This window comes from Ischnura elegans, chromosome 3, assembly GCF_921293095.1.
Source record: "Ischnura elegans chromosome 3, ioIscEleg1.1, whole genome shotgun sequence".
Lineage (NCBI taxonomy): Eukaryota > Metazoa > Arthropoda > Insecta > Odonata > Coenagrionidae > Ischnura > Ischnura elegans.
Window position 1 is genome coordinate 80,397,982 of NC_060248.1, and position 12,168 is coordinate 80,410,149.

At 38.1% G+C, this 12,168-nt stretch overlaps 1 protein-coding gene across 1 annotated transcript in view; it reads left to right on the forward strand.

The window, feature by feature from the left end:
- LOC124156064 (neuroligin-4, X-linked-like) overlaps positions 1–12,168 on the forward strand; it is a 913,830-nt gene that overhangs the window by 226,061 nt on the left and 675,601 nt on the right. Inside the window, exon 3 of the mRNA XM_046530371.1 lies at positions 289–470. The gene's annotated coding sequence lies outside the window, so the exon portion shown is untranslated. The remainder of the gene's footprint in view (positions 1–288; positions 471–12,168) is intronic.

Consider the following 12,168-nt stretch of genomic DNA (forward strand, 5'->3'; position numbering starts at 1 on the left):
ATGGTCATCCTCTTTGAAAGCTGTGATTGTCATGTCTAAGTTTTCATTGACGAAATATTACCCAAATCTCAAGGATTTAGTTAATTTTTACATTGAAAACTGTGTCCATAGTACTCTCTCTAATATTTTTTTTCTCGATCCTTTGACCTAGTTAAATATAGATCACCAGCTATTTTTATATAGTGCTATTACCTCATAAAGCTCAAATGAGGATGCTTATATAATGATTTATTGATGTTTGGCCATTTTACAGTCAGGAGGCTTATGTATTTCTTTTTTTCCTTTCAGAAATAGGAGGTGCATTTGAATCACTCAAGGGATAGGACAAAGAATTGTCGCCAATTGTCCATGAAAATTTGTCACAAGAGCCCTTTGAAGGGTGAGTGAATTCAGCCTTTGGAGTCTTCCCATTCATTCTTTCGGACCTTGACTCACCGTGACTGATTGCGCTTAGTCACTTTCATTTCTATGTGAGTATTATACATTTTACAAAATCAATTTTTTAGATTTTAGATTAATTTAAGAGGTTAGGTCATTCTTTCTAGTGACTATTGCATGCTAATTCATACGATATTGTAAACCTATTTGAATATGATAAAAATTATCTGATATTCAAAGAATACTTTATTCTGTAAATTTTAAACGTGATATTCCTGAAAAGTTATCCTGTTCTTGCAACTCCCGTATCTTGTTCTTCGAGAATTATCTCTCATCAGGAAAGTTGGGTGGCATGGTTTCGTTTTACTCCAAGAAATACTTACGTTGAGAGCCCATTCAGAAGCAACTCAACTTAGCCACACACATTGCCATCTATGCTATTTTTCTACTCCTACATTTTTTACAAAAAAATCATTTAGCAAACCTATGAATCAACTTCTCCTTCAAGGATTACAAATCTCGGTTCAATTGGAAGTTAGTAAGGTGAAATTTGCTGACGAATACGACAGTTTTTGGAATTATAATTGGCTGTGAAAGAAGATTTTGATAGTTTTTATATTTCCTTTAAAACACTATCTGAAGTGCAGAGTAATGATTAGGGATAATTTAATGAGTAATCGTTGGTAAACCTGTTTTTAAGTTCCTTGGAAAAGTGGCGCGGTTGAGTAGATTTAAATGGATTTGGAGCCTAAATGGTACCCTTGCAAGTGAGCGCGGACTGTGAAACATACCTCTTTTAGATTTATAATGGAGATCGGGTTGATATGGTGGCAAGAGGTTGGCTTCACAACGTGTGGGCCCGGGTTCAAGTTCCGACGGTGGCGGAAATTAGACAGAGATTATCCGATCCCGAATTCAGTGACCTGTAGAGGGCATTTCAAGTACAGTATTCCGTCGGTGAAATGGAACGTTCACCCATGGCTCCCTTGTTGCATTTTGATAAGACCAGGCTCATGCCGACGGCGGGCATCACTTCACACTTCCTTTCCTGCCTTTATCAAATTACGAAAATGACCTTAACCGTAGTTATTAGCCTTAACTCCTCTACACCATTAAAGGCTCCTGACCAATTGAAGTTAATTAATCCAAATTTAAACAAGAGTATCACAATATTTATATTTATAAAATTGACAAAATGCTAATTGTGAACCTAGTCATCTGAAAATTCGGGCATAGCTCAGCTGTGAGGCTTCATCATTATTTAAAATTAAAAATTCACTACAGAAAGAAAAATGAGTTCGCACCTGCAGAAACCCATGGCGTTGGCCAATTTAATGTCTATGAATCCCGCAAGGTGCGCACGAGTCGGACCCTCGCACAGTGGTCCGAAATCAGAAAAAGCCGGACAAAAGTCCAAAATAGCTTTTTTTGAGATAGGGACCTGAAACTTGGCACAAATACTCACAAATGATGGTTGATTATGGATTTGTATGCCATTTTTCATAATTTTGATCCGTTGTTGAGATACAGCAGCTCAAACATGACCAATTTTCAAAAACTCGCGCGAACTCGCTTTTCTCCGAAAATCTTTGAACTTAAGCAGGTGGTGTTGCAGTTGTATGATTTTTATGGAATAAAAAACACAATATTCCTTTGAGAAGTTGCTTTGGCCATATTGCTCATGATTTTTGAAGATTTTGGTTTACATTTACATAGTTTTACAACACAAAATGGCGTACCCATTTTTCGCGTGAAATTTCAAATAAAGTAGACATTATCTTTCGTTTACGAAATATGGTAATCGGGAAATTTACATCACAGTGTGAAGTAGACATTTATTAAGAATACTGCGAAGAAATCTTGGAAAAAAGTTTGCGACCACGGAAATGAGAGCGATTTTTCGATCGCGCATCAAGTCTGAGCTACGCCACGCGGGACTCTGAGGCTTGGTAACTGCGGGCAATTTATCAAGTTTTTTTCAGAATTGCTTCTTAAAAATCGCCATTTGAAGCATGGCACATAGTCAGTATTGACCTTAAACACTATTACCAAGATAATGGATCGATCGATTAACCGTGTAACGCATTACTCTAGTGAAGATGGTAAGGATTAGATTTATGTCCGTACCATTCTACGTTCCCGAAGTATGCTTCGGATATTGAAGTATTGTTAAGAGATTCAGTTGGCATGCGAAATAAAGAGAGAAGTAAACAGCTTCTGGGAAGGGCAACGACCTATATTCTTTGTCCTTTGACAAAGAATATAGGTCGCAGGAGCAGTTGATTCGCTCTCCAATATCCTCGATACTGTGTGGTTTAGCAAGGATTGTAGGCTAACTTCGCACTCATTCTCTGTTATGCGTACATCTTGTGGGTATGCAGCTATTTTTGCAGTTAACACCCGTGCGTAGCTGGGGTACAAAAAATGTTTGTGAGTGCGAGCGGAGAATCTTAACACATTATATTGACTTTTGGTCAGCCCAATGGTGATGATAAGAGATAATGCCTCCTCTGGAGACATTTGTTTTTGCGCCTCATCACTCTTCCTCCACTTACTAAGAACTTTCTTAGCTCTTGTTGGAGTTGTTGTAGTAACTTTCGTTCTTAAATCCGCGGCTGCAGTATTTCCTTCCTCCCTTAAACCAAGGGTGGTGGCTAATGCCAGCTCAGCTACTGAAGAAGTACTTTTTATGTTCTGAACTTTTCTTCTCTTAGATCTGTAACACGAAGAAGTAAAGTCTTTCTCGGGCCGCCCTAATGAACCTAACAAAGCAATAATAGTAGGATATAGAGTGGTACATAGAATGCATTACATATGGAATAAGTATAGATATTCAGAAATTAAATTTACTTTAAAAGTTCAAAACATAACGTAAATATAATACATACCTGTTGCCTTTGAGGAACCAGGAAAGTATTGACGGACAGATTCAGGGATAATTATTGGCTCCGCGAGTTATTCCTTACTTCGCAATGAAAATCGTTTATTATTACGACAACATTTGTTCCATAATTTTTCGTAATATAGCCAAAATTCCAACCTAAGAAATTCTCGGAGACCATCAACAGCTTCCTCATAGCTCTGGAAATTCAGTATCCGCGACAAAAAATCCAGTAAGAGTATTTTTTCTCGCCTGATGTTTTACGCTTCAATTCTAATATTTTATTATGCAACTCAGAACGATTTATTTGATATGAATCCATTGCTACCCTAGAAAACAAATCAAAATGATAATTGCCATGATGATAATCTAAAAGTGATATAACACATTGTTTAAGAAGTAGGCAAACACACGTATATTTTGTATGGAAATTGGTACAACTTACCTTAAATATTTTCAATCTGGAAAATCACAGTTCCGTCCAACTCCGAGAATAGATAGTAATTATTAGTGATAATTCAATAAAGGTCGAACTAAATCACTGGGCTAGATGAATTTCAGATTTGCACTAGAGCACGACACGTCACTAGGGCAACAAACACGACCTTTCTTCACCGATTCCAAAATAAAACTGCAAGTTGACGTACGTCTTTGCTTTGAAATTCACCCCACCAATGAATTTACTATAACCTAACACACAAACAGACTTCCGAGTCACTTTTTTGCTTTTCAATACTATTGCCTTTTCGTAGGATCCCCAATTATAAAAAATACCACACACAGGAAGTACATAAGATGAGAATTTCAACACACTGCCTGAAAGTACACCACATAGCTTGAATGACTCTAGTGGACTGAAGCTCGTGGTTTAGAAGGTCCCTCAAGAGCCGAGAAAATATTTCGAAGGGGTCCTGGTATACGCTGACTGTTTATATGGAATCCTATATTCGTTGATTGCTGTCCAGAAAAAATAAAAAAATAAATGCAGAGCGAAGCACATGGCCCCTTCGCTTAGGACGCTAAGGACTAAAGAGGCGGACCAAACAAACTTGGGGCTCGAGGTGACGACAAACAAGGAGGAGACAGAGAGAAGGCATTGAGCTTAGAAGATACCGTATCTCAAGCTAAAGTAGCTGACCTAGCTAAAGATTTAAGAGATCTGCTAGATTTTGGATGATGTTGAAGAAGAGGACTCAGACATCAGTGACGACAGTTCATTCGGGGATTGAAAGTTGAATTACCGTTAATGAAAAAAGACAATGTAAAATCTCATTAAAAAAGCGAAGTAAAAGGTGAATTCCAAAGTATGTATCCTCCTTATATTCCTGTTTATAACTCCGCATTAAATTAATTCGTAAGATTTAGAGCTAATGATTGGTAATCCATTAATGCTACTTTTTTTTTTTTTTTTAAATATTCCACTAACATTTACATACCTTTACATACCTTTGCCTTTAAAGGCCTTGCGTGGTCACAAAACGCCACTATCCGCGCGACCCTCCTCGGCGAGGATTGAAAAGGGAGGGTAGCTACTGGTAAGGACAAAGAATATAGGTCGTTGCCCTTCCCAGAAGCTGTTTACTTCTCTCTTTATTTCGCATGCCAACTGAATCTCTTAACAATACTTCAATATCCGAAGCATACTTCGGGAACGTAGAATGGTACGGACATAAATCTAATCCTTACCATCTTCACTAGAGTAATGCGTTACACGGTTAATCGATCGATCCATTATCTTGGTAATAGTGTTTAAGGTCAATACTGACTATGTGCCATGCTTCAAATGGCGATTTTTAAGAAGCAATTCTGAAAAAAACTTGATAAATTGCCCGCAGTTACCAAGCCTCAGAGTCCCGCGTGGCGTAGCTCAGACTTGATGCGCGATCGAAAAATCGCTCTCATTTCCGTGGTCGCAAACTTTTTTCCAAGATTTCTTCGCAGTATTCTTAATAAATGTCTACTTCACACTGTGATGTAAATTTCCCGATTACCATATTTCGTAAACGAAAGATAATGTCTACTTTATTTGAAATTTCACGCGAAAAATGGGTACGCCATTTTGTGTTGTAAAACTATGTAAATGTAAACCAAAATCTTCAAAAATCATGAGCAATATGGCCAAAGCAACTTCTCAAAGGAATATTGTGTTTTTTATTCCATAAAAATCATACAACTGCAACACCACCTGCTTAAGTTCAAAGATTTTCGGAGAAAAGCGAGTTCGCGCGAGTTTTTGAAAATTGGTCATGTTTGAGCTGCTGTATCTCAACAACGGATCAAAATTATGAAAAATGGCATACAAATCCATAATCAACCATCATTTGTGAGTATTTGTGCCAAGTTTCAGGTCCCTATCTCAAAAAAAGCTATTTTGGACTTTTGTCCGGCTTTTTCTGATTTCGGACCACTGTGCCTCGGCTCTAGTCCACGACAACGTCACTCTTGGCTGCTTTTTCTACCTGGATTTGAAGGGCTTTACTCGGGAGGAGAAGTAGTCGCTAGGATGTAGGAAACAGGCGGATGACAAGGGTCTCACAAAGGAATCCAGAATATGCGATGGCCTGACGACAGCTCTTGATGATTCAAGGTTATTCGGAATTTATTGGTGCTGAGATCCTAGCGTGTCTTCTCTCGCGATGAAATACTTCGGGAAAAATTGGACAGTGACGGCAAACAAAGTAGTAACGCTGGATAACTTTATGAAAACGGAGCATTGAATATAATGGTGCTTAGGAGCGTTTATGAAATGACTATTTTTGATATTTAAAGGTCGGTTTATTGCAACATGTAACTCGTAATACCAAGCAAACGGGAATGAATTTTTAACCACCATTAAATGGCATCGTGAAGTAACATCTATGCCATAATTGAAGAAACGCAACGTAGGTATCAGTTATAGCAACGTAACTGTCGTAGCGTAGGTACCAGTTATTCAAATTTTTATAGATCAATTGGAGGACCCCAAAAACCGAACTTTTGACAACCATACTCTCTTTCTCAATTCTTCTTCCAGAAGCAATATGTTTCCAATTTATGATGAGAGGAAAGTATTTTTTGCAGCCAAATCTATACTAAATACGTTTGCCGATGTTCAAGCAAGCCACAGAGAATAGATTGTCAATTTTGACGCAAATCATAGGTACGTATAAAAACGTAAGTGACCCCAAAGTAATGAAATAGAATGCACTGAAGATTATGCATTACATGCATTGTCCTTTCAAATGGCATTCTTCTTGATTGCTCGTGAGAAATCGGTTTTCGATTGTCAGCTGAGAGCAAAATGTCATTTAACTAAAGCACCTGAAAATCGGTATTTGATGTGCAATGGATGTTTGTTTAAATAGATATCGAATATCCTTGTTAATTATCTTGATATAATAATATATAAGGTTTAATGTGGAGGGAAGAAGTTGCGTGATATCTTTGGATTCAACTGAAGTAATTGACATCATGTTCTAGATGGCTAGAAACGTATTTTCTTGGGTTCCCTTGGGGAGGGATCTTAAGTAAAAATCATTAATTTTGGACACAAAATTGACTGAAATCAATCGGTCATAATCGCTCAATCAATGGATCGTGATTAATTGACTAATACAATTCTTAGATTTCCCCTGCGTATCAGGTATAGAAAGGATTTTCGGGATCTCCATTGAGTAATGAGGTTTTATATATCCGCTGTGGAGACCGAGCACCAAAATAAAAGATTCTAGCTATGGTTGTCGGACGGCGAAGCAGCGTATCCCCTGATACATGCAGCCAATTACCCGGTGGAGAACACAAGAATGATTTCCGATCAACAAATATCCTTCCACTCCAGTTTAACCATCGAATGCTTGCAAAATATCGTAATAAGGAGGTGTACACACCGAGCACCAAAATAAAAGAATCAATCAATGGAAATCGGAGGGCGAAGCAGTGTATCCCGGGAGAAATGTGCCAAATTACCCAGTTGAGAACCCAAAAATCCTTTCTGACAAATAAATATCTTTCCACTCTAGGTTAACCATCGATTACCTCTTAGACATCGTAATGACTTACTTTATGCCCGTATTAAACACCAAAATAAAAGATTTTTAGCCCTGAAAACTCGACGGCGGAGAAGCGTATCCCAGGCCGCCACGGTGCGGTGCTGGTTCGCTTCGCAGAAGGGTCGAAATTGGAAACTAAAGACGGGGGAGATGGAGGGAGAGTTTCCAGAGTTTTGGAAGGTTTATTATATGGGGGGAAAAGACGACGAGTGGCGGAGTGTGAGAAATTTCGGTTCACGAAACTTTAATTCACCTTTGGCGGGTAGGGTGGATGCGAAGGTGAGAATGGGTGAAGAGGGAGCGAATTGGAAACTTCTTACTCATCCACACCCCAAACCCCCTTTCTCTCTCTCTCTCCCTCTCTCTCTCTCTCTGTATACATTTACTTCCTTCCACGGCACCTCTTCCCTTCGCACACTTTCCTTCCTTACCCAGGCGTCTAATCCATCGAGGAAGATTTGATAGTAAACCAGATTATCCCGCAGTGGCCGTCGAAAATGCGCCAAGCGGGGCGAATTTCGAGTTATTCGCACGGTGGGTATATATTTTTATCATTGGGCTCTCGGATTCTTGAATTTAATTTTAAGGTGATTTGCAACGCTGAAAGAGGAAAAGATTGGCATTTTTTAGGCGTAGTTCAGGACTCAATAACCCATCTTAATGACTATTTTAATGGCGGGGATAGAATGAATGAAAAAGTGGGAACAAAGTGGCAGTGAAATTCAAATTTATGAAAGCTTTTATCTGTCAATTAGCTTTTTTGCCCTGTGAGCTTTTAGGTAGTATTCAATATTCATCCATCTGTGTGTTCTAGCTCGCAGTTTAAAGAGTTGATTGTGTAGAGTAAGAACAGTTAGGGTGGCTAAAATAATTATTAGTGGTGGATGGTCAGGCAAATGGATTACCACAATGGGAGATAAGAGGGTATTGTCAATTAACCTTATAAATGAGCTTGATATACCTTGAGCATTTTGACATTATTTAGCAATGATCAATAGTGCGGTAATATATGAAATAAACTACCTCGGGCCCTCTGGATCGAATTTTTATTTCGGACCACTCTGAAAATCTTCGACGCTACCAAGGGCGTACCCAGGATCAAAACTAGGTGGGACAAGCCATGGTTGCTCAAGTTGTAGGTAAGATTCAAGCATGAAAAAGGTGAATGAAATCAACATTTTAAGGAAACTGTTACAGCTCTTTATTAGTTTTTAAAACTATTTGCTTGAAAAAATATTATTTTCCTTAAAGACATTTGTGATTTTTGCTTCTAGGGGGGGGGGGGGGGGGGGAGGCTACCCTCTCCTGCCCCTCACTGGGTATGCCCATGGACGCTGCATTACGTAATGAATGTTTGGATGCTTTCAAATTTTTAAAGTTTGAGTCCCAATAGCCCCATGCTGAACCTATGTTTTAACACTAGAACTACCAATGGAGTCATTTTGACTCCTCACGATTTTTTGGAAAGCTTGTACTATTTTATTTTCTAGAACTATTTTGATCGCAAAGCCTTATTTTGTGTCCAAAATGAATAAAAGTCACAGAATTTCAGGTCAGAATTCGGAAAATTTCAGTCAGGGCGGAGAAATAAAAATCGCGAGGAGTCAAAATGATTCCATCGGTAGTTCTAGTGCTAAGTCAATATAGAAAATGAATTAGTTAGAGATTTGGTTTATGGAGATGGCTAAGTGGTTTACTTTGACTCGGCAATTTTTGGATGAAATGTGTTATTTCTTATGTGTTTAATACAACGATCCCTATTGTTTTAATATTACTGATTTTTATTTATGAGCTTGAGGGCACCACGTTTAAAAGTTTACTGCCAAGCAGAACCAGAAGCTGAGAGTCGTGGTAAGACCTATACTTAGGTGGATTTTGCATTTAGAGTATGTGAGTTCCGATGGTCCTCTATGATTCCTGAGCCAACCCTTTGCAATATATGGTGACAATCGATGAGGATTGCTTGAGGAAGAATGTAATAACTAAGCGATTAATAATCGGCGCATTTATAATTTTTCTAATTAAAGTTTTACTTCCACTGTCCGACGAGAGGTGGTTCTCTCAATCAGGATAGTTACGGAATCTAGAGTCAAGTGAGATTCAGGCGGCAGTTATTAGGCGAGGCCCACATCATCTGGCTTTTGAGTGGAGCACGAAGCCCATAAAGGTGGTAGCTCTTGGTTCAAAGAATTAGGAAAAGGGATCATTCTAAACTGTCTCCCAATATACTCCTGCTTTAAGGAAATACCGATTCTCTGCAATATTACTGGTACAGTTTTTTGCTGTAGTGTGCGCCAAAAGTACGACTTTTCTCTAATTATGAAGCATCAGCGAATTGTATATAGCGAGTTATGCGGCAACCCGAATTTTTTCTGTGTGAGAAAAGCAGAAAATGTCACGGTATTCATCAAAAAAGTCATGGGAATTGGGTGAAAACACTTGAACAGTTTATTTACTTATACATATTTATAAGGAACTATTTCCTGTAGTACACAGTTAAAGCATATCTTTTATCCAATTATAGTTAGTTAAGAAATCCGGAGAAATTCAACATTTTTAGAACGGAACGTGAGTAGATATGTTAGAATAGCCTTGAGAACTATGCCTAATCGAAGAATTCGTTGTACACACACCAAAATTATGTCGTTAGGGCCACCTGATGATTAACCGTATCATTTGCACAGCTTAGGCACCCATTGATTGTGTGATATTCACTTCCTGCTTTGTAAGTAATATTTGATATTTCCAAAGTTGGAAAATGCTGGTTATTGCCGGTAATTGTTTGATTCCCAGGTGTTTAGATGCTATCTCCTTACCAAAACATCTATCTGAGGTATCGAAAACGACGAACTGACATTTCTTTGCATCACTGTGTTATTCCTAATGATGTCAATTCCATTGTATAAATCATCGATATTTTTGTTGTTTCCCTTAAGAACTGTTGAGCTTTCCATTTATAGGATTTTGGTGGATATTTTTTTAAATGCAATGATAATATTAATACCAAAACTTATTTTTATCGCATGATTTGCTACTGTGCCTTCGTATAGGCGTCTTTACAAACCTAAATATTTTTGTTTGCTTTCTCTTTGTTACCTCACTTAAAAGTACTTATTTTGATGGATCACTTTATTCACTTTTATAGTACTCCAGATTAATCCTCCTAAGTTTCCAGGAGATGAGAGTAGTAAAGGCATAGTCATGTTTCGCTCGGCGTTTATGTAACTCAACTGGTTTCGACTTTAAGTGAGCCATTATCACCTCACTAGTACCAAATATCAAGGTTACAACTCTAATGCACTCTTATTAATTGGACAGATAGTGTCAGAACAGGTTGGGTAAAATAATGTTATTTGGAAAACTACAAAGACGTAGTGACTTCCATCATAACAGCTTTATTTCCCGAAGTTGAGCCAGCAGTGATTGAAAAATTTCATATTTTGTCAATTATTAGCTTAAAAGGGATAGCTTTCTGACGCAATCGCTGTCTTAACCAAAGTGAATGCGGAAGGTCGATCCTGAGCTTTTTCGTAGGGCTTACGGTCTTCGGCAAATGATGAAGTAATTCCTATAATCTCTTCTATAGGTTGAGGCTTATTTTTTCTTAAGAATTTGCTAAGAATTCTAAAAATGCGGTCCAAGGCAAAGTTTTCCGCCTTTGGGTCTTTTAATGCTTTGGCAGACCTCACTCTACGCTCTAGAGGAGCCGGAAGCTAAAGGTGATTAGGGCCCAGGCAACGTAGGCTATCAAGAGGATCCGAAGAAGGGGATACACGAAAGGTGCTCTAAGTTTCTGAGTGCTTCGAACGCAAAAGCAAAAGAAAGCTGACTGACTTATTCCCGAAGACCAAAGGTTGCCAACCCTATCTCCTTTTAGTCATGACAAATCTTCCTTCATCAGAAAAAAGCGCTCTCAGGGTTGCCATTTAGTTTTCGGTTCATACCGGTAATAAGGGTTAAATCTTTTACTGCACTACACCTCTCTGAAGGTAACTCGGTGGTATTCATTCTGCAATTAGTGATTTGAAGTGTCTGTGGAGTATTTAACATAATTTTTTTTGATCTATTGTGTGATATACTCTCCAAAGGTTTTCGAATTGTTAAAAAATATTTTTAAATTAACGAGAGAAGATTATAAAGAGTAAACTTAGTGAGGTATTCAGATATTATTTTCTGTATCGTTTTTAACTAATCATTTCATTTATCTTCCCTATCCCGAAAGCAGCTCATGTAAGGCCTTTTACATCGGGGGAAATAATATGTAACTATGACTATCACATACAATTATGGCTTGGGTAGGCACAGACTAACCAGGCGGAACTCGAAACCGCGGCCTTCGTTTTAGCAGGCTTAAAACTTAACCCCGTCGCAACCTCATTTCAGTATCCGTAGCGAATGCGAACCATCACTATCTATATGATTTCTTTAGTTCGTTTCACTTCTACTTTGTGGATCCGAAGTAATTATAGCATTTGTATCCAGCCAATGGATTTAAAATTTCATTGTCAGTAAACGTGGAGGTTCTGCCATTATTTGACGGAAGGATTGCCATAAGACGAAGGTCTACATTGAAATTGATTTCCTGAACCAAAGGTGATGTATATACGTACCTCATTCGCTACCTCACGTGCTCTACGAAAGACGAACAAATTAATATTATATTGATATGAAATTTAATTGAAATAAATACTTCTGTTATTATCAAAAACATTTCTCAGCTGAAAGAGTGTACTGCAACTATTTTCATGTAATTCTTGATGCCGGAACTTCTGCTAATGTGCCTGAGCTCCATTTCCCATTCTTTCCGCTTGCTCCCTCTTCAAGATATTAGGCTATGGTGTTAACGTGCTATATCTTTTATTACTGATGACGATTGAATGA